The 16,594-nt window shown below is 46.5% G+C and overlaps 1 long non-coding RNA gene across 3 annotated transcripts in view; it reads left to right on the top strand.

Annotated features, from left to right (window-relative positions):
* The first annotated feature begins 26 nt into the window (after window positions 1-26).
* Window positions 27-16,594, top strand: part of LOC114011106 (uncharacterized) — a 32,421-nt gene continuing 15,853 nt past the window's right edge. The window contains exons 1-7 of one of the 3 annotated variants that reach the window (XR_008745939.1): window positions 27-134; window positions 472-622; window positions 6,086-12,587; window positions 12,947-13,069; window positions 13,181-13,393; window positions 15,322-15,447; window positions 16,274-16,488. This is a non-coding gene — a long non-coding RNA (uncharacterized LOC114011106). Of the gene's footprint in view, window positions 135-471; window positions 623-3,503; window positions 4,061-6,085; window positions 13,394-15,321; window positions 15,448-16,273; window positions 16,489-16,594 lie in introns of those variants that run through there. The other 2 variants (XR_008745938.1, XR_008745937.1) reach the window with 2 other exon arrangements.

The raw sequence follows: 16,594 nt of genomic DNA, 5'->3' as shown, positions 1-16,594 counted from the left end.
CCCTCAGAGCCCGCTAATCATGCATAGCACAGCACTTCCTAGAAGAAACTACAGAGCAATCTGCATGACTCACCGAGAAACAATCCCACACAGACCAGCCTACATTTAACAGGGAGTACTGCAGATAGATGAAGGTAAGTAATTTCTGCTGGCCACCTGCACAATGATATCCTGAATTTTCAAAGGCTGAAGAGGGTGTGCTGGAGCAAATAAGAGCAATAATGACTTTGCTCCATGTGAGCTAAAATATGAATGTGTGAAAAAATGAGGTAAGGTCATGAAAACAAGCTTATAATGCACGCTGAAGCATCTGCACTGTAGCTCCTGAGGAGGGAAAGGCAGAAAAAATATATTTGCTTAGATTTTAAAGAGTTTTTTTCATCTGCACGTGATATTTGCTTGTTATACTCATTGAGGACTTGAACAATATTCTTCAACATAGACCTGTGAAGTTACTTGTGATTTTCTTAGGTTTACCTAAGAATGACCACTAAGACTGTATCCATGGCCATACACAACTGTGTATACAAACTTGCACCCAGAAAACCCCGTGCAGCAATTTGCTGTTGTGCCTGGCCCGAAGTCCTCTGCCACCTGAAAGGGGCTCCCTTGGCTAACACAGGTAAGCAAGATTTTCTACTGGCTTCTCAGGTCTCTTTTCCAGCCCAGATGAGTTAAACACACGATTTGGCTCAGCACAGATAAAAATTCACTAATGATGACACATCTAGCACGCAGAAAATGTAGAAAGGTGGGCTTATGTAACCTTTTGCAGAGTAACACCCACCTTCATTAATGTCCAACAGGCTAGGATGCAATCTGTAGTAACTGCATGTTGTTGCACCGGAGTAATTTGAACTGGACCATCAGATCACTGTTAACTAACCGCACTAAATTTTAAGTGAGGGATTTCTAACCTGATTGCTCAAAGTTTGCCGAGAGCAAAATTACGAGTGAAAGTTATTATATGCCATAATAAAGGAATTAAAAATATGCAGGCTCACGGTGAACGCCAAAAAAGACGGCAGGGCAGTCTGATGCAATTGAGCAGCAAAGAGCAACACGTGTACTCGAGAGATACTGTAATTCTGAGCTGGAGTGCCTTGTCGTTGTACTCTCCCCTTGCCCATCACAATTGTGTCTGTAGATCTGAAATATTTGTTAAAACTCCTTTTTTAAATTACTAAACAAAATCCAGGTGCTGGCAAAAACACGCAGTCAAAGGTAACTTAGTAAGTCATTGCTTTAGCAGAAAATGGCTGCGACATGAGCTTTTTGGAGCCCCCCATTAAACTTGTCATTCACAGCTCAAAGCATGTTGTTCTAGATGCTCTCGGTTTACCTTTCGTGTGAGTCTTAGAAGAAAGGTTTCTTTACTTAGCACTTAAGAGAGTGACTGCCAACTTGATAAAAGGCCAAAAGTGCTGGGAAAGGTTGCTGTTGCATCAGAGGAATGTGGGCTAGGCCACCAGGTGAGTGGAACTAACCACTTGGAATTTTAACATTTTCCATTTTATTGTCAAGGTGACTGCAACATCACATCTTTATTTCAGTATACTTACAGGTGCTTAATAACTGGTTTATTGTTAATAACTGGCTTAATAACTTTATTGAGTTACTTTTTCTGTTCTCTTCCCTCGACTCATAACAGTATGTTAACTTCCTTCTATGAGACACAGCACGACCAAATTTAAAACCTGCCAATTAAAAAACCTCACACTTGGTTTCACTTCCGTCAGCTTGAAAGGAGAACATGAAATGCTAACTATATTTAGAACTCCCAGTATCCACAGCATGAATCAGAGGATTAATCCAAAATCTCAAGCTAATTAGTGTGTTTGTTCCCTATCATATTCAACTCTCAAAAGGCCTTTTTTTCCAGGCAAGTATAAATGCTGATGACGGTTTCACTTTTCAAGTGTCTCTGCAAGTCAGGAGTAGGAACCTGATCTTTAGTTCCTGTGATGTAAATAGTTACGCTTTTAGTCGGACATACAACAGCCTGCACTTTTGTAACTGGTGTATTTGCAAGCACAAGGCAAGCCTGTCTGGGCAAAACAAGAGCAATGCATTGAAAAAGGGGGCACTGATGTTAAAGCCAAAGTCCAAGACACAGGCAGTTCTAGATGGAAATCTGTTTTGAGGTGCTTCATCTGATCCTATTAATCTGTACATGTTTAACCTCCAGAAATAGATCCTGCAGACAGACAAATACAAGGCTTAAAGTGAACAAAGTGAGCAATTAAACCCTAGTTCAATGTGACCGGTGCCCCTTTTATAGACCAGCTGCTTCTCAGCAGATGGAAATTTTCCAGACTGCAATAAGAAAAGGGAAAAAAAAGAAACCCGGAAGAAAGAGAAGGCGTTCTTTCTGCCCCGGGGATTAAACATATTTAAAAAGGAATTTTAAACTCTGAGCATGTATAAGCGCACTTGCCTTGCAGGCTTCTCAAACCCCACAGCTCTGAGCAGTATTTCCTGTCCCTCTATGTTAAGCTCGTCTTAAATCAGAGAGGTTTGTAAGCCTGTGACAACACCCCCTCCCCGCTGCCGGGATGGTGACCCGCAGGCAGCTGCAACGCCAAGGTTCATGCCGCTGCCGACTGACCGCGGCCAGCCCGCACCGCCTGCGCCCGCCCGGGTCGCTGCGCGCACCGCAGCCGTGCGGCCACTCGGGCAGCGCCGCGGGGCCCGCTGGGGCCGGCCGGCTGCGGGGCACGGCGGGACCCCGAGGGGCAGGGCCGGTGGAGGCGCGGCCAGGTCAGAGGCCCCTCACCCCCCGCCGCTGCCGCCTTTGCGGTGCGCACGGAGACCCACGGGGTCCCCGCCCGGCCGCCCTCCGCCGCGGCTTCCAAGACCGCGCCTGCCGCCGCCGGCAGGAGCCAGTGCCGGGGAGCGGAGCCCTCCCGCTCCCCCCGGGCTGGCTCGCTGCCCCCCGCCGCTCGGCCCGGCCCCAGCCGCCACCCACCCGGCTCCCCTCAGCGCGGCTCCCCTCAGCCAAACGGACGAGCGGAGGGAGGAGATTCCGAGCCCTGCACCCCCACGCTCCCCCAGCGCCCCCCTCCCCTCCCTGACCCCCACCCCGGGCCCCGGCGCTACGCTAAACGCCGTCGCGGCCGCCGGGCTGCCGGTGCGGGCGTGCGACGGCCCTTACCTCCTCCCGCGCCCGGGCAGCCGCCGGTGACCTGCGGCCCAGAGCTGCGAGAACGGCGCCGGCCCCACCGCCGCCCGCTGCCTTCCCCCCGGCCCGGCCCCGCCCCGCCGGGCGGCCGGAGCCCGCCGGGCCAATGGGGCGGCAGCGCGGGCCCGCCCCGCCCTAGCCCTGCCCCTCTCCGCCCCAATGGCGGCAGCCGCGGCGGCCGAGCCCCCCCCAGCGCCCCCGCCCCACCCCGCCCGCCGCGCGCCCGGCCGTTGGCCGCGAAGGGCGGGCGGGAGCCGACGCCCCGCTGAGGGGATCCGGGCGGGGGCCTTGCTGTGCCGGCGGGGGCGGCCGGCCCGCGTCCCGGTTCTCCCCTTCGCAGGGCCCGGAGCAGGGGGAGGGAGGGGGGTGCGGCCTCGGCCGAGGCGGCGGCAGCGGGGCTGCCCCGGCGGTGTCCCGGCACAGGCCGTTCCTGGCGCTCCGCCGCCTTCCTCGGCCCGCGAAGCCGGGGCCGGCCCGGTGGCAGGCCCGGCAGGCTGCCCGCGGACCACCGGCTTCTCGAGAGCGCCTTGGGGAAAGGTGTCTGTGTTGTTAAGGGAAAATAGGGCAGTAGATGCGGAATGGCAGCCGTGCCTGTGCCAGGGCCCTGCCGCCCCTCCATACCTGACCCGTGTCCGAACGGCGGCTTAAAGAGATCATTTGCCAGGCGCCGTGCTACTGACACGGCCTTTGGCCTTTATCGCAATTTGGCAAATCAGTTGCTTCTAATTACAAAAGCATTTGAAACGCACCTTCCCCTTGCCCTCGTGCTGTCCGCTAGACAAGTAGACTGGAAAACAGAAGCCTGCAAAGAAAAATGCCGGCTGACGCAGTTTCCATAGGAGCTTAAGGAGGCCACTGTCAAGTTTATCCCAGATATTTGTGAGTTATGGAAGTTTTTGGGTTGTTTTTTTGTTTGTTGGTTTGGGTTTTTTTGTTAAATTTCAAGAGCATTATCGCCTCTAACTTTCCTTTGTGATTGATTTTGACGTTACTTTATAAAATGCTCTTTAAAATGTGATGTTGGATCTGTAGGTTTACAGACCGATGATTTCGATTTCCCACCTAGGGACATCGCAAAAGCACTGTATTTCAGGAAACCGAGTTCTTTGGTCACCTGACTATGAGTACAGATTCTTGAAAACTTGGACCTAACTATCTGTATCTAGTGCTGTTATTAGGTGGGGTGACATCCTTAATTTGTCAAAGCTGCCATTAATATTAATGATCTGCTGCAATGTCATCTTTACTGTGTTCTGAACAGAGCTTGATGTCAGCTGTCTCCCTTCCATGTTCAGTAGAGGACACCTAAGCCATCCTAGTGCCCACTCCACGATGTCCCTCGACTACAAAATCCATTGGCTTCTGGCCAGAAAAGCAGCAAGAAACCCCCTTGTTGCTCTCACTGTATGGGTCTACTTGTAGAAGAAGAGGTTAGGCAAGCATGGTAGCACCTACCAGATTGTTCTGGTTTCCAGATGTGTGGTGTCCCACTCAGCATTCAGAATGAAATTTGACCCTGTGAGTCTTTTGAGCATAGTAATGCTGTCATCTGTCGCTGCACGTTGTTCCCTGGTTCCCATTTGTTTTCAGTGAGACAAAGGAAAAACAATGCACTGTGGAAACTAGTTCTCCTGGCATGGAGATTGTCCTGAGCAGAAGGTGATCTATACAGCAGTGTATCCAAACTGGCACAGTGATGTATTGCAAATGAAAACAGTACATTACCCTGTACGACAGGTATTGCTATTTAGAGAGCTGTACCAGCAGGGGCTTCCCAGAAGTGTCAGACCTATATGATGTTAGGCATGGGTGCTGAGAGACAGTTTCTACCCTTGATAGTTTGCAGTGAAGGCCAGCATGGAAATGGTACGTTTTGTGCTGAGCCTTTATATGCAGTGGAAATACTCTTATATTTCCCGGGTTTTGGAAGTTAAGTGGGATGCAGCTGAAGAGGCTGAGGCAAGAATTCAAGGTGGCAGGAAAGAAGAGCAGGCATAAGAAGAGCTTTGTGAGAAGGCAGCAGGCTTGAAGATGAGGCCAGGGCACAACAGCAAGGATCCACAGTGGAAAAGGTAGAGGTGCAGGGCAGTGGGGATAGGCTACAGTACAGCACTTGGTAATTTGAGGAGCCTCTGACAGCACCCTGAGGACAGGAGGCAAAATTTCAGAAACAGGAAGGGCAGGAGCCCGTACCATGCAACATTTGTTTTCAACTGCAAACAGTTAATTTGGACTTTCCCTTTGCTTTTTTTTTTTATTTTATATTTTTTTTACCTAAAAGATGACTTAAGTTTTCTAGATTCCAGCTCTCCTAACACGGAAGGTAACTGCAAGATTACCTTTCTTGCCCTTTTCTGTCTTACTGCCTCTGGTTTTGCTTCTCCATCATGTTCCTGACCGTTCCCTCCCCCACCTCCCATTCTCCTTTTCCTTCACAATTTGCACATATTTTTCTGTGATTATTTCTCTCCTGCTACCTCTCTTCCCTTTTTTACTCGTGCTTCTTTTCTGCATCCTTCCATCTTCAGATTCTAAAACCTTCATTGACTGTCTCATATGACTGGAAAACCACCCAAGCTACTGGAGGCAGGGGGAGGCTGGATGCCAGTGTGCTAGCATGCTGCCCTCCCCAGCGGTGTAACTGAGCTCACAGAAGCTGTGATTCTTGGGTGGCTGGAAAAGAAATGCCCGTTGTAATGGCCATGCATTAGATCTCGGATCAAGCCAGAAATGCAGAGCAAACTGGTTCTGAACACCATGCTTTTCTCACCAGCACCATGTGCTCTGTGATGCCTGACATTACAAGTGGGAAAACTTACTTTTTCAGTATGCTTTCTCTCCTCAGAAGTGAAGAATTGTTCTTTATGGTACACTCCCAGCTAATTCTCTCTCTGTACTTTCTAGGTCTGCTAGCACATCAGAAGAGACCAGAAAACATCCTGTGGCTGTGGTGAAGGCAAGTACTCACCCTCTTAACACTGACCTTCAAGTAATTGGCAACAACTATCATCTTTCATAGCACTTTTCAAAGGCAGCCCTTCAAAATCTGGTGAGCTAATTGTGGGAAAGGCTTGCATGGCTGCTGTCAGACCCTAACTGTGCCAAGAAGTTCCACGGGCTCTACCCCTGCCATGGGCATTTAGCTGCCTGTGCTTGTGGCCAGTCCTGGCATGGCCCAGCTGTCAGCATGGATCTCAGTGCTGGGAAAGGAGCTGTGGGAAACCTTATTGGGGATCTCTGTCCCTTGGTTCAGGAGCCAGATTTAAGCTCAGGCCCCTTGTCTGAGCTATGCTGTAGGTACTCCCATGCCTGGCCGTGTACCTTGCTGATCCTGTGCTTCCCTGGCTGATGTAACTTCCTGGCTTGACCTTGAACCTCTCTTGTCTGTATGGTCAGCTTTGGTGGTCCTTGGACTGTGGCTGACCACTGTTGCTGTCACCAGCTGGCCTGGCTCTCTGTGTTCGGGTGCCATGGGACCGTCAGTGAGGTCCCTGCCCACCTCACCATCACCCTTATCCCCAGCTTCCCTGCCCTGGTGGAGCAGCCATGCTTCTTGCTGGCAAGGAACTGCATGCAGGGTGTGGGTGAAAAGCAGCTTCCTTCTTCCAGGGAAATGTGCTTTTTGGCACTCTTGCCATGTATTGCCCTTGCATAATTAATAGTAGCATTAACATTGAAACATGACTAAGAAAAATAATAAGCATTCTGATTAGAAACAAGAAATAGAAAAGTGAAACTGCATTATTTTTGGCACTGTACAAATTATGTGCAATGCCTATTTCTCAAACTCATGTTCTATACTTTTATGGGTGATGTGACGTCCCTTGTGTGCTTAGATTTTAGGATATGATAGTCTTGTTTCCTCTGGAATCTTACTCAGTAAGTTTCTGTCTCATATGGGACCCATGACTTACACAGAGACAGAAGGCATTCTGAAAACAGGATGGTTATGTGGCAACTTGAGCAGATTCACAGGAGCACCCAGATCAGACTGCTGCCTCTGAACCAGTTCTTATTTGTAGGAAAGATGGGAGTCAGCTGCACATCTGTTTCCACTGGACTCCTCTCAATTCAGATGACATGGCTTGCTTCTGTCCCAGTAAAGATGGAAAATAAACTTCTATATCTAACTGTACACTTTCTGGGACAGTCAAATGAAAATCGTGGCTAGAGGATTAGCTGTAGCCATTAAAACAAAAGCCAAGTTTCTGTACTTAGTGATCCCAGGCGTGGCAGGTTATTCTTGGCTGCTCACCGGGTGCCCACCAAGCAACTCTATCACTCCCTGTCCTCAATGAGCAGTGCCAGCACTGCTCACCAGCAGCCAAAACACTGCTGCATTTTCAACACCACTCTAGCTACAAAGCAGCACACTATGAGGCCTACTATAGGGAAAGTTAGACTGAATACAGCATGTTTTCTGAAAGTAAAAAAAACCACAAACGGTTGTTTTGTTTATCCTAAAACTTTAAATGGCTTTTGAGTATCCAGTTTATTTGGAAGCAGGAAAAAGTTTTTTGCTGAGCCTTTTGTGCCCCTAGTGAAGAATCTGTCCTCTTAAATGCAGGAAAAAGTGGGCTGGAACAGAATATTCCTAGTCCTTCACATTGTGCCTTTGGCGTTCTCCATTTACAGCATGTGCAAATTGAACTTGTCCTTGAACCCTTGTGAAGTATCCTAAGTTAGAGAAGTTGTGATACTTAAAACATTAGGATATCAGCCATGGTAACTTAGTATTAGAAATATGTAGTTGAAAGATCTGATCTCTGGAATGGCTGTGCAGCAGTACAGCTGATTTTGTTTCAGCAACAGGACTTCAGTAAGGTAATATCCCAGTTCAGAATTCAGTCATCTGTCTGCTGAGAGGAACCACAAGCATATGTCTGTCTTAATGATTAAAGAATTTTCCTAATGACCATTGAGGAGCTGTTGTGATTTGACAGCAGGAAATCCTTCTGGCTTTTGAGTATGTGCAAAATATTTTAAAGCAGGCTTTTAAGTGGTTTCCTTAGCAACCATTCTTCATTAGAGATCGACACATGCTATTAAGTATCATGCTGGGTTTGGATCAGCTTTGCAATATTAAAGACACTCGTTTAAAACTCTGCCAGGTCACGTGCAGTTTTGGAGCCTAGATGGAAGCTTGCCGGCTGCCAGACTTTTTTTCCAGACAAGCAAGGACACACCCCTTGGTAGTGAGCTAGCATAGGCACCCTGATGGGTGGAGGAGCTGGCCCCACTCACTATTGGCTGTTCTCTCATCCAGGAACTGTTAGTAAAGGGAGATTTTATTTTCATTCATCTGCCACTCCACCCCCTCCCCCAAGAAAACGCTAGTGACTTGTGATTCCCTTTTAAAGAGATATCAAGCACAGCTCTTAACTGAGCACAGCTCATACTCTTTGTTTTTCTTTTATCTCAAGTGTCTGGGGCATCAGATAATTTATCCTTCGATCCCATATTCAGTGCTTATGATCAACAGGAATGTCAAGCCATTAGCAAGGTTAATAGTGGAGAACCTGTGAGCTGTCATTAATATAAAGAAGCACCTCTTCTGCTCTCCTCCAAAGCTATACTGTTATTTATTTATTATGATTTAGATTGCCTTCCCTATTTGCTATGGATATTGGAATTTAAGGCAGCTTTAGCAGAGCTGACCTGAGAATCTTACAGGAAACAAATGCTGCTCAGGGGAAATGTGTTTAACGGTAATCCTAATGCAGGGCATTTGCCTGGCATTTGTCATCAGCCTGATCGGATGCCCCAGCAGTGCTGGGGTCTCTAGGGGCAGACTTCTCTCTAGTTCTGGCTGGAAGCTCAGAGTTTGTTCCTGCCGCCATAGAGTAAGAAGGAGTAAGAGTAATTTTCTCCTGATGCTTTCTCAGTCTGTGCCTTTGTTTACCTTGGGATTTGGTTGCTGCAAAGCCTCCATGTGAGGCTTCTGTCTAAAACTGTTCAGCGACACAGAGGCAGACCTAGTGTAGCACACGATAGCTGCCTGCAGCGCCCTCAGCATGCACAGTGCTGAGTACTGTGAGTTATTTTGCTCTACCTTGGCACCCAGGAGGTCTTGGTTTCTGCGTGCAGTGGGAAGTGCCGAGTCCTACTGATAAGGCTACTAAATGAATTTATTAGGGTGTTGCTTTGAGAGACAGGCGGCTTTTCTGGCTTCTGTGCCCGAACTAAAATTGGAGCAGGTATTCAAGAGGGAAGAGGAGGGACTGCCAGTGCCTATGGCTTTGACAGTCACTGCATTGTTGGTCTGAAATAGCTCATGTCTGTTGACCTTCAGAGCTGGGCTGTGGTGGCCTTTTTCGGGCGACTTGGAAAACAGGGTGGTAAAGTGAAGTAATGCCTGACAAGCATCCTTTAAGGGTAAGAGTATTCTGATACTTGCATTTTTTTAGGTAAGCCTGCTCTGTAGGAATATCTTCTTATTTGGCCATGCTTTTTTTTCTGTAATTCTCCAGATAAAGGCTTTTCCAGAACTTACATAGGAAAAGAGAATGCTTTTTGACAGTGGGCTGCTACTTTGTATTCATGGTTTTGAGGGCAGAAATCAGCAGAAATTTCTGAAGTTAAAACTCATGCAGAAGTCAGATCATGTGTGAGCCAGCTTGTGGCTTTATTGCACTTAATAGCAGTTTTTATTTCCTGTTGACGCTGTACTCGTCTTTGCTTGGTTGTGGTTAATACAACTGCTGCTGGCTATTATGGAAGGAGTTACTACTTCATCCTAAGACCGAATAGGAAGAATAGGATAATAGGCATTAAATGTTCGATAATAGGCATTCAGTGTTCTAAATTCAATCTCTTCTGTAAGGCAAAAACTGAGATAATATTAAAGTTAAAAAATATGTTTGTAAAAAAACAAAAATCAAAGTGCCTGTAAGCAAAATGAAATCCTGTAGCATCATTTTGTAATGTAGATGATTTCATGAAATCTCATGTTTACAAGTAAACCTGTCAGCTTATAAGGTCTGACCCAAAGCATATGGAAACTGCTGAGGATCCTGATGTTGACTTAACATGGGCTGCACTGGGTCCACAGGACAATGGATGTGTTCAAAATCATGTCCAGCACTGAACAAAAGCTTCAGCAGTGTGTGTAATCTTTGCATGTTATTGGCACGAGAGCGTCACCTAGAAATACCATATGTAAGCAACACCCCGCTGCATTCCATGCATGATCTTTGCCTGCTTTGCCATTTACCTTCTGTATGGGCCCATTACAGTAAGTGGGAATCTGGGGTGCGGTGTAGTTGCGGTGGTTCTGCACTTGCAGACTATCTGCTGCTGACATCTTCTGCCATATTTGGTTATTTTAAAACTTAGATCAGTTTAGTGCATGAATCTGATGATTATCCTTGGGGGACAAGGTGGATGGTAGCAATAAACAGCTGGATGTATATAGAGTGAGGATGCTGAGAACAACCAGAACTGAGTTTACTGCTGAGAGAATATTTATGGGGAATTGTACTTTTTACGGATGAAAATAAGATGCATAAACTGGTTGTTTTGTCAGTTCAGCTCTTTTTCTAGGATATCAGAGGTGTGAAGCATTAACTTAAAGCTCTTTCAGTGAGAAGACCCAAGCCTGTGGCTGACTTCTCACTTCACTTCATAGCCATGGCTTTATCTCTGCTTCTTATCTGCAAAGTGGGGACAGGAAGGCTTCTCAGCATCGCTAGGAGTGTTGTGAGGGTGATTGCAGGAGCAGTTGTGATGAGTTCAACAGAGGCTGGACTATCTCCCAGGCTAGCTGTCGAGGGGGGTACCAGTCCACGAGCAGCATAAGGCTGAGCAGCCAGCTCATTACTGCATTGCACATGACTCCGTATAGTGTCAGCGTTGTGCGTAGCTAGTATGAAGCTTTGTGGAAATGTGAGAGCACCTTCCTTGCTGTTTCCTTCAGGAACTGAGGATGATTATAGTGTGGCCTGTCTAATGTGTATGGCTGCCCCCTGTTTGGGCTGCCTGGAACACCGGTGTTTGTGCTGATCATTCCCTGGTGCCCACTGACACAAAACTGTCCCAGCCTTCTCCAGCTGTGGCCTGACAGACAACCTTTTCCTGTGAGAAAGGCATACTGTCACGTGGAAAAACCTGACAAAAAGGAGCTGATCTCATCCTGATGAATGACAGTAAGCAGCCCTTAGCCTGGGATTTATTCTGAGTGGCCTTCTGTGCAGTGCCGAAGACATGGTCTTCCAGGTGTCCAAGGTGTAATTGCAGTAGTAACAGTGATTGTTTGTGTGCAAATAAATTCCTGGAAATGTTTTGAAGCTGGAAGGATTTGCTGATGGCTAGGCTAAGTCATCAAGCCACACACAGTTAGTTACTTTCCTATGGAAACATTTCACCATTTTCAGAAGATCAGTTTCATCTTCAAAAATGCATCTTCAGCTTCAGGTTCAAATCCCTCGCTGATGCAAGAGAGCAAACAACTCAGCTGAAATCAACAGAACTCGATCCCCTTACTTCAATGGTAAATTAATCCTGCCTCTGCCTTTTCACCTAATCTCTTCAGCCCAGAGAAACAAATTAAATTGTCAGTGCTTGAAAGAAAAGGCCTGTTTAGTTTTCAGGGCAAGACAATACAGGGGGAAGAAAGAGATAATATTTGCATTTAGCTTCATTCAAGGAGTGGAGGTGCCATGGTTATGCTGTTAAATGTCATGCTGTGTTTGCTCCACTTGCATCTATTCACCCGAGCAGGATTAACTATCTAGGATGATATTTGTGAATATTACTTGATTTTTTTTTAAGAACAAGCGGAGGGTAATTCAGAAGCCAGTTTTGAAAAGAGTTGCATATACGATAGTAAGTATTGATAAAAACAAAAATGAAGAATGGCTCCTTACTTCTTGGCTCTACTGGGACAGGAGGTGGCAAACCTTACCTGTTTTTTGCATCAAGCTAAGGGAATGCTAATTTCAAGAAGGTGAGCACATCCTGGTTTGGTCTGTCACACCTGCTGTATTCTAAACCTAGGCGACCCTGGCCCAGATGTAGTCCTGGGTGAATACCAAAATGCTGGACGTTATTTGATCGGTTGGGAAAACCTGGGTAAGAGGAAATGTTTCCTCATGGGTTCTCACAGGTCCCAGCTCCACTCGCCTTGGGTCTCTGCTCCTGGAGACCCTTGTGAGCTGTTCAGCCTGTTCAGTCTTTATCTTCCAGGTGAATAATTTTGTGCAGTTGTATCTGCACGATTATGTTCTGTCTCTCATTTGGGGTTTCAGGTTGCTTTCAGCCTGTGTTTAAGATCTCATTTTTTTCTACACCACCGTGAAACAACTGTTTTTCTACTATGGCTTGATCCACAGATAGAAATAAGCAAAACGATGTTTTGTGCTCAGTGTCCCAAATAAGAAAATGCATGACTGGGTCAGCCCACGTTCAGGTAAGAACTGGGAGAAGTTGCATGACATATGCAAGTGCAACTATTCTTTAGTGAAACAGAGTACTGTCAGGCACATCCAGTGCTCAGCTGCCAGTATAGTGCTTTTATTTAGTGTCTGAGCCTAAAAACAATGATGATTCTTCAACAATGTACTTCCATGGAGAATTAATGACACTCGGTACTACCTGTTTTTTTCCAGAGCTTTCTGGTTTTTGGGTGGATGAGGGGAGTAATCTCAGAGCAATAAATTCAATGGGAATTTTTTTATTGATACCTGTAAAGTTTTTACTGTAGAACAGAACCAGCCAAGATGCTCCACAAAAGTACATGTAAGTTTTATTAATCTTCCGCCCCTCCAGCCCCATTTCCTTCCTGCGATCATCATGCTCTGGCTGTGGTTGGACAGAGTTCCCTCTTCACACAGAGCAGAGTGCATTGCGGTTGCACCCTGCCATCACCACCGTTGTTTGAAGATTTACAAGGTTAGTTTTTAAACGCCCTTGCATCAAACAGAAACATATATGCATGCTGTTTCTGTCTTAACAGCTGTCAGTCCTAAACCACAGTGTGAATAGTGAATCTTTTCCAATAAGCTGCACAGAGCTGGAGTGGAAGATCCTTTCCGCAAGCCACAGCATCCCTAAGCAGACTCTGGGCATCTGAGAAGGAGACCTGGCCATTCCCCAAGACATCTCTGCAGGGGCTGATAACCAGTACTCCAGGAACACGGGAGATGTGGGTCTTCATTTCGGGGGAGCCAAGAGCAGAAGACAGTTGTTAGGGCCACAGTTAATACTCTATTCAAGGTAAGCTGTCTGCTGTTTCTGCAAGATTTATATCTCCTCTTCTCCACAGGTGTTTCTTGTCTCTTTGCTTGGCCTCTGCACTGTCTGAGGCCTCCACTTACCACAGCAGTCACAATATACCTGTTTCTGATTTCAGTGTATTACTGTGCAAGCCTTTGGAAAAGCAGCATTTTTAGGCTGTGTTTTAACTTAATTCATTTTAAATGGCACATTATTAAATGTTGCTTGGCACTTGTTGACCACATAGGAACACATGACCTTTGCACAAGCTACATTTTTTAAAATATCTGACAAAAACATACATAATATTATCCTTATTTCTTACTGGAATTTCTAAAACATCTGACTAGAAGCAACGTAAAGGGAGATGGAAATTAACAGGCCTCCAGTGTGACCTGCACAGCAACATGTCACTTAATGCAGACAGTATGATAGCATCTTCTTTCAGTGAATGCTTTGATGTTATAAGGCTGGAATAAGAAAAAGCAGAGTGCCCAGCACAACACAATACACATCATCATCAGCAAATCTAATTTGTTTGTCTCAAAAGGGCAAGGTAACGCACTTAAGTAATTCTGTAGTGCAGCAAAGTTGAATTTCACAGACCTCAGTCTATGGCAGTAAGAAATCAAGACATAAGACACCTGTTGCAGATGGCCCAACTCCTTGTTGGGCACTTTCCCAACATGTATAAATTGGGGGTGGGGTGGGGTATCAGTTACAGATGGACAATCCAGCTGATGGGACAGACCTTCAGACACTTTGAAGGCAAATGCAATGAGTAGCTGTAACACATCTGATAGCTTTATGTTTGTCCATACATCTACATAATAATATGAAATGTATTCAAGTGAATATAATATCCAACCAATGAAAGCACAAGCAACTTCAACAAATGTTCACAATATTATTTTCAGGATTTTAAGACTCATCCATATACCTGAATTCAATTTCTGACTTACTCTCTGCCAACTCTAAAAGAGTGGATACCAGAAAGATCCAACGCTAGCAAACTGTAGAAAAGAAACATGGAAACATAACCTCCAGCAATGTTTTATGATGATGATTTGTAAGCAGGTGTTTTGATTTATACCTTGATAGAGATTTAATTGCCTGACACCAAGAAAACCTGTCTGTCATGCTGTGCAGGTGTTTATCTGGAATGACTAGATTGCTGTGGTGAAAGTTACCCATTTGGTTTTATTTGCAGGCTTGATGCGTAAAGATGTCATCTTTTGGTTCTCACGTTGTGTCTCTTCTTGGGTGCTAAAGAAGCATAGGTTTGGTTAGGACGTTGTGGTTAGGGGACCTCCTTACACCTTCTTCTCGAGAAGTGGGGACTTTCATAGAACCAGGTGTACAATTACAAATGCAGGACCACGGTGGTATGAAGTCAACTTTTCAACCTGTCCCTCCCTACCTGCCTCACTAGTCTGAAGGCTGGTCCAGTCATTGGCACGTCACTAAAGTGAGACTGCTGGATTTACCTGCAGTCTGAGGGCAAAACAATGCTACGGCCACCCACTTCACACCTTTGGACAACACCAGCTCGCCACCCACCTCTTTAAATGTGCTGCAATCAAAACTGCAGTTTATGGGAAGTATTTTATGGGAAGACTGAAGACAAAAGTGCCTTGACACGGAAGATAGCAAAAACTACCCAAAGGCCGGATTAAGGGCTATCTGGGTATTTGTAGCTCATATACATGTAGGCAATAGCAAAAGCTGGGGGTGAGATGGCAGATGGGCTACAAAGTTATTCTAATGCCCTTTCCCTGAACTGTCACGTGGGCAAAAATCTGTCTCCCCCCAGAGCTCTCCTCCCTTGTGCTCTTGTCTCTGCAGGGGAGTCATTGCTTTCTCTGTTGGAAACCGGTTTTGTAAGTGCATTACTCACTGATGAAATTACCTTTGTGTCTTGCTGCTAGTTATGGCACCAGCTCTGAAAACAGCAGTTCTAAGAAGTGTGTCCGCTCCTCTGCCCTCCTTATTCCCAGCAAGAATCCAAAGGGTGTGTGAAATATAACTCGGACTCTGGTACAGAAATAAATCAGGTAACATGACCTGCAGGTCAGTTAAATAAGTCGCATTGCAATTTCTACTGCACTGGCTTGTTCATATTGGAAGATGTTTTCATTTTATTGAAAAGACTATGTGCATGCAAACTCCACAAAGAAAAAGGACACAAAGCACAAGTATTGGCCAAGTCCTGCTGAGACTCTCTGCAGCCGGCAGGTAACAGACAAGATCGTTGCAGTTGCATCCCGTGCCTCACCCCAGGGCTGCAGTTTCCCCCAGCCAGCAGCTGTCATAGGGATCAGCTATACAGTGCCACAGGTGCCAGTGGTTGGAAAACCCATTTTTAAATTCCCTGCTCCAATTTGGTGTCTGATGGAAACCCCCAGGGCCGCACTGGAGTAGTGCTGCCTGCAGGCTGGAGTAGTTCCAAGTATCCGGGGTTCCCCTGGATCTCCCACTCTCAGGCAACTCTGCCTCAGCAAAATCTGTGCTTCAGGTCTCCATCTGTGCAACGGCAATCATTAGACTTTGGTACCATCCCAAGCAAGGTGGTTTCACCAAAGACTGTAAGAAGCATAGGTATTTGGGTCCACTGGGGCACCCAAATATAGTAGGTGGGCTGCTTCACGCCGCCCATCCTGGGGCGCACTCAAGCCTGTCTTGCAGGGACAGACAAACCAAGTCAGGTAGCAGAACACTGGAGGTCAGCTCGAGGCTTGCTGAAAACTCCTGGGCAAGCCAAGTCCAAAAGGGATCCCTCACAGAGCAGCATACAGACCTGAGGGAGTTAGAGACTGCCTACTTACTCTTCCCTCTGTGAGGTTTTTTTTGAGACACTCAAACACATTTTTACTTCCTTAGGTTTCCTGTAGGAAGGGAAGATGTCTGGCATTCGCTGACACTGCTGGCTACTGCTTCAATGAATGAGGATTCATATCACAATCAGTTTTGCAAGGCTGGCGAGGAGTGGTATGGTACATTGACCTGCTCCTGCTGCTTTTGGGGTGTGGCATAAAGATCCCTGACGTGCAACAGTGGTGCTTTTGGTGACAGCAGAGCCTGGGACCACTGCCTGGGTAAGTGCCAGCCCAGTCAGGGAGTCATTTGTCTTTGGGTTTGGTTCTCACAGAAGATGATTACTTGTCTGGTGTTCAAAACTGAGTTTCTTCTCTGGGATATTTT

Source organism: Falco peregrinus, chromosome 2 (genome assembly GCF_023634155.1).
Source record: "Falco peregrinus isolate bFalPer1 chromosome 2, bFalPer1.pri, whole genome shotgun sequence".
NCBI lineage: Eukaryota > Metazoa > Chordata > Aves > Falconiformes > Falconidae > Falco > Falco peregrinus.
The sequence above is the reverse complement of the archived record's forward strand: the minus strand, read 5'-3'. Positions and strand labels throughout refer to the sequence as shown.